This window comes from Pectinophora gossypiella, unplaced genomic scaffold, assembly GCF_024362695.1.
Source record: "Pectinophora gossypiella unplaced genomic scaffold, ilPecGoss1.1 Pgos_37, whole genome shotgun sequence".
Taxonomy (NCBI): Eukaryota; Metazoa; Arthropoda; class Insecta; order Lepidoptera; family Gelechiidae; genus Pectinophora; species Pectinophora gossypiella.
In genome coordinates, this window is record NW_026063247.1 from 896,495 (window position 1) to 907,941 (window position 11,447).

Consider the following 11,447-nt stretch of genomic DNA (forward strand, 5'->3'; position numbering starts at 1 on the left):
AAAAATTTTGAAAAATGGTAAAGAAGAAATCGTACATAAAAATCGCACTAAACTATACAAAATGTAATTATAGACTAAGAATAGTTATAAGTAAAATAAAGATAATAATAAAATGTAATGAAATTGTAACCAATGTAATCAAAGTACTTTTAAGTTTTTTATATTTAACGGCGAATTAAAGTATTGAAATTTAGTAGGTATGTAAACATGTAGTATGTTGCGTTATAACATTATTTAATCAACAAACTTGAAAATGTTAGAATAAAGACTTTATTTTCCATTTATAATCAGATACGTATAGTAAAATAAAATAAAACTGTAATTTTATTTTATTTACCCCATCCGGGGAAGATGTAGTGTAGTAGTATATGTATTTATAAGTTATGTATGATGACTAAGATAGGTTCCATTAATAAAGGAGTCTTGAGATGATACTCGGCTGTTTCACTCGTCCCGAACCTGACCTTATACCTGAATGGTTTGGTGACGAATGGCCTGGGAGTAGGTGTACTGATATCGCAGTACATTGATAATCTACTTCCAGGTAAATCCCGTTTTTCCAGGCGAAGCGAAGAAGAGTCCTTCAGTAGCTGAGCGAGCTCTGTATCTGACTCTTGGGAAGTGGCAAGAGCTTCCAGACTACATGGCACTTCCAGTTCATCAACACGGGATAAGGTGTCGGCTACGATATTGTCCTTGCCTGCTATAAACCTTATGTCTGTTGTGAACTGGGAAATATAGTCTAGGTTACTGCCTATACTGCCTAGGTGAACAGTTATTTTTCCTTTCCTGGAAAGCAAAACTGAGCGGCTTATGGTCACTATAGACCGTGAAGTGCCTCGCCTCCAACATGTGCCTAAAATATTTGACGGCTTCGTAAATGGCGAGAAGTTCTCGATCGTATGGTGAATACTTCTGTTGGGAAGGACTTAATTTACGAGAGAAAAACGCAAGAGGTTGCCATTCACTGTCCTTCAGCTGCTGTAGGACTGCTCCAATTGCCACGTCTGAAGCATCCGTTACAAGACCAAGCTTGTATTGACAGTTGGGATGCGCCAACAATGCGGCGTTAGACAGGCTGGCTTTACAATCCTGAAAAGCTTGTAGGGCATCTCCGTCTAAGTTGATGGGTTGGGATCCCTTGACCGCGCCTACGAGGAGGGCATTCAGTGGTGCTTGCAACTGGGCAGCTTTGGGCAGAAAACGCCTATAAAAGTTGACCATGCCCAGGAATCTTCTGAGCTGCCTCACGTCCTTAGGGGCTGGAAATTTATGGGTGGCCTGCACTTTTTCTTCCAGGGGCTTGGTTCCGCTTTCCGAAATGCTATACCCTAAGAAGGTTACTTCGGGAACTCCGAAGACGCACTTAGACGAATTGACCCCCATACCATAGTCTTTCAACCTCGTGAATAGTTGACGAAGATGATTCTCGTGCTGAGTCTCATCCCTGGAAAATACTAGGAAGTCGTCGAGATAACAATAGCAGAAATCTAGGCCGCGTGTGATCTCATCCACAAACCTTTGGAAAGTCTGGCCTGCATTACGGAGTCCGAAGGTCATGTACGGAAACTCATACATACCAAACGGTGTAGTTATCGCCGTTTTCGGGATGTCCTCCGCACTGACGGGTATCTGATTATATGCTTTCACAAGATCAATTGTGCTGAACACCTTGCAGCCTGCAATGTTGTGAGCAAAGTCATGTATGTGTCTAATCGGATACCTGTCAGGGATTGTACGCGCGTTAAGCATGCGATAATCGCCGCAGGGGCGCCAACCATTGTCCCTCTTGGGCGCTAGGTGTAGCGGTGAGGACCATGGACTTTCCGAAGGCCGGGCTGTTCCGTTAGCCAGCATTGCCTCGAACTCCTGCTTTGCTATCCTTAACTTGTCCGGTGCTAGACGTCTGGGTGGAAGTGAAACTGAGGGTCCTGTTGTGGTGCGAATGTGGTGTACGGTGTTATGTGGTATGTGCCGTATTGTACCAGCTGGCCGAGTAATTTCGAGGAACTCTGTCAAAAGTTGGCGATAACGCCAGTTGCCGGTTATTACCTTCACAGAGGAAATAGTGTCCTTGTGATTGACATGGAAGCTGGAGCTGACAAACTAGTAGTATTCAGCCGTTGGTTCCTACAGTCGACTATCAAATTATAATAGGACAGAAAATCTACCCTTATGATGGCTTTGGTGACGTCCACAACAATAAATCGCCACACGTAGTCCCTACGTAGACCTAGATCCAGGTTGAAGTGCACGTAGCCGTATGTGTTGATGGCTGATCCGTTTGCTGCGCTGAGCTGGTAGGTTGTAGGCGTACGACGGTCACGGAGTGATGTCCGGGGAAAACGCAGAGGTCGCTTCCAGTATCAACCAAAAACTGGGTTTTCGTTTTACGGTCCGTGACAAACAGGCGACCAGTTGTGTTTGGGCAATCGTCAGCCGCCATTACCGACCGCCCATGGAGTTTTCCGCCTAAAATCGCACGGACGGATGCACTTGTGGGCCTGCGAGCCGTATTTATGGTGGTAAAAAGGTGGGTAGGCGTGCATACTACTACTTACACCTAAATTTTATTACTCTATAGTTAATTTTAAATTAAAATTATATATCAGTATATTTTAATGACTAAATGGGCATAATATAACTCAGTTATCTGTCAGTTTACTGGGAATATAATTTCTCCTTACCTCAGATCTCCTTAAAGGCTATAATTGAACAACATCATAAAATGGACATCTATTCCAAGCTGTCAAAAAATATGGATGAGCTAAGTGACCTGTTCATCAAACAAATGAGCTCCTATGACAGCAAGTTACAGCAGGCATCATCCACACCAGAGGCTCCTAAGGACATTGCAGCACTGTCATGTGAGTTTGCGGAATTCAAGGCGCTTATGTGGAAGTCCTTCAGCATGCTGAAGTCGCAAATGGAATTACTAGCCGTGGGCCTGGATCGTCATGAGATGTGTGCTCGTAGAAAGGTGCTTTTATTCCACGGAGTTGCGGAATCAGATAGGGAAGATCCGGCAGCGGTGGTGTCTAAGGTATTAACCGACCAATTACAGCTGGTGCCCGAATGCAGTGAGGATGTTACAGTTTGTCATCGCCTTAGTGGTTCTAGGGGTGGTGTTAATGCCCGGCCTCTGCTGGTACGCTTCTCCAACTATCGTACGCGGAGTGAGGTATGGCAGAACAAGACATCACTGAAGGGCACTGGTGTCACCATCTCGGAATTTCTCACCAAGGCTAGACATGACGTGTTTATGGCGGCCAGGAGGCATTTCGGCGTCGCAAACTGCAGGACTACAGACGGGAAGATTATGCTATTGCTTCCTGATAAAACTCGTTGTAGACTCGAGCGTATGTCTGAGCTAACTGCTCATATACGTAAATTTCCTTCCTCCTTGCCGAAGCGCCCAGAGTTAGCAGCAAAGAAGTCCACTAAGCCTGAGAAGAAGAGGGCAGTGAGCCAGAGTCATTCCAAGGTCCTTCGCACTACATCCGCAAGACTTCAAAAGCAAACTGGCAAGTGATATTGTTTAGTGTGCACCTGTGCACTTTGCCGGGTTATTATTATCTTACTTGTTTACGTTTTATTTAATTAACTAAGGTATCACAACTTTTATAATTTATGAGCGTAGTATGTAGTTACAACATAATTTATACGTCGGAAAATACCCATCAACTTTTCTTATAATTTTGTCCTCAACTTGGTCTTTGTTTGTGCTAGTTTTGTCCTGTCAATGTGATGTTCAATTTTTTTTTTCCGTGTCAAACTTGTTTACTGCGTTTTGTTTGTGCTACTGTTCTGTAAATGTTAGAATTTATTTTCTATCTTTGGCCCACGGTGCGTTTTATTTTTGCAACTACTGCATGAATTGCCTGTAATATTATGTTTTCTCTGTTTTCTATTGTTTTTATTTTTCTTTTTTTTTTTCGCTTGGCCTGATTTATTAGATATTAGATAGATAGATAGATAAATGATTTATTTGGTCTACAGACACACATGCATACAATACAAATCAACAACAATACACACCACATACAAAATGTTTAACACACGCCAGGTATGTATGTGTGCTGCAGCAGCGCAAAACGGTCATAGCTCAGCGCGAGTTTTTGCCCTTTAGAGCAAATCGCTGATTTTCAGCTACAACCCGGATAGAGGAAACCGCGGATACGGTAACCGATCTAATTGACGTTGTTTACAATTAATAATTAATGCATGCAGAAGATAATCGTATAAATGCGTTGTAAAATTACTGATATACCTACGTACATAATAAAAGGATACTTGTTTGATATTTTATAGGTATATAATAACAATCTAAATGCATAGATAAAATAACTATAAAGCAGTGTTCGCCACCTATGCAAGAAGTTGTGAATTTTCTTGTTTCTGACAATATAGAAGTATTTTTTTTACTTTTTCCTTAAAAGATAATTTTGATGTAAGAGCTCTTATTGGTGGTGGAATATTATTCCAACACTTCGTTGCATGGTAGCGAAAACTGCCAGTGAATGCTACTGTTCTGTGTTGGTGTACACTTAAAGGGGGGCGTAAAGTTCGGGGCTCATGCCCACTTTTGTATAGTTTATCAAAATGTGGGAATTTCAGTTTCGAAAAAAGATAATCGGGATTTTTGAATTTTATTATGTCGAACATTAAGGAAGCAATTTGTAACTGTCTACGATACTGCATATTAAGTATACTGGCATTATTTAGAAATGGTGTAATATGACCCCTCGGCGGTACATTAAAGATGTATCTACAACATGCATTCTGCACGCGCTGTATTAACCGACTTGTTTTATATAACAGTCGAGGGCCATATACAAGATCTGCATAGTTGAGACGAGACAACACTAGTGACTCACACAGGGCAATTCTTGCTTCTACAGATATTACGTTTCTAATTTTATACAAAACCTTCAACCTATAAAAACAGTTCTTTACGAGATTTTCAACATGTTGTTCGAAACGCAGTCGACTATCCATCAGAACACCCAAATTTTTGGCTTCCTCAACCCGGTTGAGGGTTATGTCCCGAATGTTTACCACCGGTTGTCGAAATAGAATTTTTTCAATTTGTACCTTTGACCCTAGCACCATGTACTGTGACTTATGAGGATTCAAAACTAACGCATTCCTGTCCGACCATTCAGCTATACATTTCAGATCCCCATTGAGCAAATGTATTGCGTCTGGTATTTTACCCGGAACGTCTGAAATGTATAACTGAACGTCATCTGCGTACAAATGATATTTACAGTTCTGAATCTCTTTAACCATGTCAGCACTGTATAAAATGAATAAAAGAGGACCTAGTATGGAACCTTGAGGTACACCGCGTCGAACCACCTGAGAGCCGGAAATTAAGCTAGTTCCATCATGCTTTTTAAGTCTTACAGACTGGTGACGGTTATGTAAATAACTACTGAACCATTTTACGGCCTGCGAGTCCAGTCCATAGTAGGCTAGCTTTGACAATAAAAGAGAAACTTCAATGCTATCAAAGGCACGAGAAAAGTCCAAAAGTGTAAGAATTGTCCCGCGGCCAACGTCCTGTTCAGCGATCACATTGTCAGTCACGTCCAATAAAGCTGTAACTGTGCCGCGACCTCTACGGAAACCCGACTGGAGTGCGGGAAGAAGGTCATTCCTCTCTGCATGATTCATAAGCTGGTGATATACTGCTTTTTCTAGTATTTTTGAAAGGAATGGTAATACACTGATTGGTCTAAGTTCTTTTAATTCACTAGGACTGCTAATTTTAGGCAATGGCGTGACTAACGCTTCTTTCCACATTTCGGGCACTACCCCAGTCGCGATAGATTTGTTTACAATCATAGTGATGGTCGAAAGTGTTTTGGGAAGAGTCAGAACAATCATGTCTCTGCTAATACCGTCACAGCCCGTTGCATTAGTTTTAATGGACATGATGTATTTTGAAATAGCAAGTTCTGTAACTGGTGTTAGATTCAAAGAGTCAACCCCAGAGGTTGAATTATCGAACTTACTTTTTTCCAATGTGGTTGCCATAACATCATGTCCTGGGATATTTAAAAAGTGATCATTAATTTTATCAGGGTCATTAAAGCAGTCGGGTAAGCAGTCATCTTTGCTTGGATCTATTAAAATTTTGCCTTTCAAATTTTTCCAAAACTTAACACTGTTATTTATATTAGAATTAATACAATGATTGAAATATGCTCGCTTTTCATTATGGATACTAGTTATTACAAGCTTTTTGAGATCTTTATAATATTTTTTGTCTGTTTCTAAATTTGATTTTCTTTGCTTTTTATGGGCTTCGTTACGTAAATCTATCATAAGTTTAACTGTTTCCGTGATCCATGGTAGAGATTTTTGGCCTTTAATACGCACAGTTTGACAAGGAGCGTGTCTATCGAATAAATCTGTGATTAATGTGTTAAATCTGGTAACCATAGCATCAATAGATGGCTCACCAGCCACAGACTCAAAGTCGACGGAAATTAGGTCACTATTAAAATTGTCCAAAACAATTTCCTGTAGGGGCCTGTAGGTAACAAATCTTGGAGGTATTTTAGATTTTTTCAAAGTCAGCGCCACATTAATCATTGCATGTCCGAGTTCTCCAGTAATATTGGTAACTGACAATTAGTACATACAACATCGATTAGCTTCTCGGAATATGCAGTGAAGTGAGTAGGTTCAGTTACAACTTGTCGCAAATCCACATAATTTAAAAACTGATTCATCTTTATGGTTTTACTGTCATTGGGTAGAAGCATGTCGACATTAAAGTCACCCATAAGAACTACATAGTCGTAGTGTGAAAACCTAGAGACGGAATCTGTTACAGCGTCTATGAATGTATCTATAGTCACCCAACTTGGCCTGTACGCAGTACCGATCACCAAGGAATATCCATTGGTTTTAGTAGCTAGCCACATCTGTTCTATAGAAGTATTTGAGGTTTTGAAATAACGAACGCGGATCTCTTCTTTTACATAAAATCCCACACCGCCACCCCATCCACCCTTCATATGCTGCGGGCGCGGCGTGAGGCGCAGTCGGTAGCCAGGCGGCGCCGGCGCGCACCCCGTATGCCCGTCCCGCAGCCATGACTCATTGATGGCGACTATGTCAGCATTAGAGCGATTCATTGCGACCTGAAAATCATTGTGTCCCGTGTTTAGTGATCCTGCATTATATAATCCCAACTTAAAGAATTTAGTTTTAGGAGCCATTTGTTTTGTTTTTGTGCTGGTAATTAACAACATCAACAATGTTACATAAATGTAAGTAAATGAATAGTAAATCGTTGTAAATAGTGTATAATTCGGTGACATAGATTAAAACAATATGTGTATACTAGCTGGTACCCGCGACTTCGTCTGCGTACTTTTAATTTGAATATTAAGGATTATATAAAAGGAACGGTATAGCATGTGATTAAAAGAGAGTAAGTAGGTATATTTAAAAAAAATAAAAAATATCTGTTTACAGTCGTTATAAAGTACCTATGTATTCCATTCTTATCTTATTTAGCCTATACGATCCCACTGCTGGGCAAAGGCCTCCCCTTGATTTTTCCACTCCTCTCGACTTTGTGCGATCTCCGGCCAATCCTTGCGATAAGCATTGAGGTCGTCACACCATCTTTTACGCGGTCTGCCTCGACTTCTAAGCCCGCCCTGAGGTATCCAGGTGAGGTATGAGGTGTATTCCATTGAGTGGCAGAAATTACCTAGGAATATTTATCGGTCCCTTATGTCCAAGACACTTACAGGGGTCAGCGTCACGTTGTGTACAAAAATATTTTAAAATGACCTAATTTAAAACTTTTTTGTACACAACGTTTGCTATTTTGTTATTATTTGTTAAAATGTAGAAATTGTTTGGACTCGACACTCGCGAGCAGGCCACGTATACACCACGTGCGCTCCCCCACCACAAGACAGCGCCGTTGACTGCCGCCACACTTCGGCGAATGTGCGCGACGACGAACGACGACCGACGGCAGTGGCGGCGATGCAGAGTATTCGTTAAAAGGAACTTTATCTACAAAAGCCAAATTTTTTTAACTTGATACACCCAAAACTACTAAATATCATGTTCCTAGGTTCAGTGGTTAATATTTTGTATACAAAAAGTTTGGCTTCGTAGTTCCCGTTCCGAATCCGTTCCGTTCCGTTCGAATTTCGGAAAATCCGTTTGTTGAAAAACTCTGCACATCCTAAGAGACCTACGTATCAAGTTTCATGGTTTTATCTTCAAAAATGACGAATACCCATACAAACATTCAACCCGTATTTCACCCCCATACTGGTAAAAATTTCAAAATGCTTGAACAAACGATTTTTTGTTTGTTATTTAGTGCCTAAACACAAAATTTAATATTTTTATCTTGAAAAATGACGAACCTCATAAAAAATTTCAACACCTATTTCATCCCCTCAAAGATCGAATTTTCAAAAACGCTTTAACAAATTGTTTTTTTATTTCTTATCAAGTTCCTAAATATAAAGTTTCGTGGTTTTATCCCCAAAAATGACGAACTCCCATACAAACTTTCAACCCTCATTTCACCCCCTCACTGGTCGAAATTTCAGCAACGCTAGAACAAATGTTTAATTATTTTTTATCAAGTGCTTAAATATAAAGTTTCATGGATTTATATTTTAAAATTAAAATATCCCATACAAACTTTCAACCCCTATTTCAATCTCTTCGTCCCTTCTTTTCGCAATAAAAGGTATCCTATTTTCTTTCTCAGGGTCTAAAGATTGTCTGTGCCAAATTTAATCAAAATCGGTTGAGAGGTTTAAGCGGGAAAGCGTAACAGACAGACAGACAGACAGAGTTACTTTCGCATTTATAATATTAGTAAGGATTATTTTCCCTCGTTAAATAGTAAACAAACTAAGTGTAGGTGTTATAATTTCGTTGACGAACTGATTACCTATCCGTTTCTTTGTCTAAAATGAGTATTACCTTATTACTATGATTGATTACTGGGCTTAAAGTTCGTATAAATGTCTATCGAATTACCTCCTCAAGTTTAAAGCGTAGCTAGTCATGTAGTTACTATATTAATTATGTGGTGTAAGTAATTAGATTTTATCTGTATGTAATGTAACAGTCAGTTGAATAAAAAAACTTATACAAATCAGATCAATTAATTGGCGTAATGTGATTCTAGAAAGAGTTTTAATGTTAATAGATAGCTAGCTATAGCTATGTGTAGGTTCCTGTAGGAATGAGATATACCTGTTTAATAAAGACAGTTGCATCAAAATTTTATCATAAATTCCCTAAATTATGGCGCCTACCTACCCTCTAAGTTAGAAAAGTGATCAAATACTAACTTGAGGTCACTCAGTTTAAAAAAAAACATCGAAATCATTCCAGTAGCTATGGCGTCATGCGCTTCTTGACACGATCACGAAATCTAGATTTCCGCGGGAATGAGGTATTTTCCCGCCATAAAAAGTAGCCTGTGTCCGTGCCTAAGATCCTATCTTTAAATTAACCAAGTCTTATAAAATTCCGTTCAGACGTTAAGGCGTGAATGAGGCAAACTTTTAAAACAAACAATTAAAAATCACTAACCTAGTTTTCTGTCTACTGCCTACGCCTTAAGTACGATAGCATAAATATTAATAGGCCATATCCTTTTCTAGATTACTATCTATCAGCTAACTAAATTTCATCAAAATCCGTTGAGCCGTTTAGGCATGATAGACAAAACTCCCAGCAAAAACCATAAAAAAATCACTAACTCAATTCAGTTTTCTGCCTACTTCCTACCCCCTAAGTACGATGACGTGATCAATTTGATCGTACAACCGTTTGTAGATAACCAACTATTACCTTACTAAATTTCATTAAAATCCGTTCAGCCGTTTAGACGTGAAAGAGCAAAAGTCCCAACAAAAACGACTACAAATCACTAAATCAATGTAGTTATCTGCCAACTGCCTACCCCCTAAGAACGATGGCGTGATTATTTATAGCCTATGACCATTTCTAGGTTATCATCTATCACCATACCAAATTTCATCAAAATCCGTTTAGCCGTTTAGGCGTGAAAGAGTAACAGACAGACAGACAGACAGACAGACAGACAGACAGACAGACAGAGTTACTTTCGCATTTATAATATTAGTATGGATAGCGTGCTAACAGAGACCGAGTGTGCAGTTTTTTAAAAATGGACAAAATTGAACAACGTGCGGTAATCAAATATCTGTTTAAAAAGGGATTAACACCGAAAGAGATCCATGATGATATGACGAAAACATTAGGGAAATCTGGGCCATCATATACCACTGTAAAAAAATGGGTAGCAGAATTTAAATGTGGACGAGAGAGCATTGAAGATGACCCTCGCTCCGGCCGTCCTACCACGTCTACGACGGAAGAAAACATCCACAAAGTGTGTGATCTCATATTGGAAAACCGAAGATTGACTATTAGGGAGATTGCAGACACTATAGGCATTTCGTATGAGTGAACACAAAACATCATTATCAATGAACTCGGATTCTCTAAGGTATCCGCTAGGTGGGTCCCCAGACTGCTTTCAGTTGAACAAAAACGAATTCGTTTAACAATTTCTAGCGACTGTTTGGAGATGTTTGAGGCTGATCCGCAGGACTTTTTGGATCGTTTTGTTACTATGGACGAAACCTGGGTTCATCACTATACGCCCGAGTCCAAACAACAGTCCAAGCAGTGGAAAAGATCTGATGAACCAACCCCAAAGAAAGCAAAAGCAATTTTATCGGCTGGCAAGGTGATGGCATCAGTTTTTTGGGATGCTCGTGGAGTCATAATGGTGGACTATCTTTCAAAGGGCCAAACAATAAACTCAGCATACTATTGCACCCTATTGCGCCATTTGCGTGAATAAATTAAAGAAAAACGTCCAGGATTACTGAGAAAGAAAGTGTTGTTTCACCAGGATAACGCACGCGCTCACACATCTGTCGAAAGCATGGCTCAAATTCGTGACTGTGGTTTTGAACTGCTGCCCCATCCGGCTTATTCGCCTGATTTGGCACCGTCCGACTTTCACCTGTTTCCCAACTTAAAAAATCACCTTGGAGGCCAGAGATTTTCATCAAATGAAGAGGTTGAAACCGCAGTGAACCAGTATTTTGCAGACCTTGAAGAATCATTTTTTAAAACCGGAATAGAAGCTTTGCAAAACAGATGGAAGAAATGTATTGAGTTAGGTGGAGACTATGTTGAGAAATAAAAACGTTTTTGCATGCAATTTATTTTGTTTTCTTGTTGAGGCCGAGAACTTTTCGATCCACCCTCGTATTATAATAACTAGATGTCGCGTGGTTCGCTCGCAGCAAGCTGCTCGCGTGTCTTGTTTTCCCGCCATTTTTTTACCGCGATAGAATTTTACCAAGACTTGAATTGGTCTCGTGAAATCAAAAAAGTTC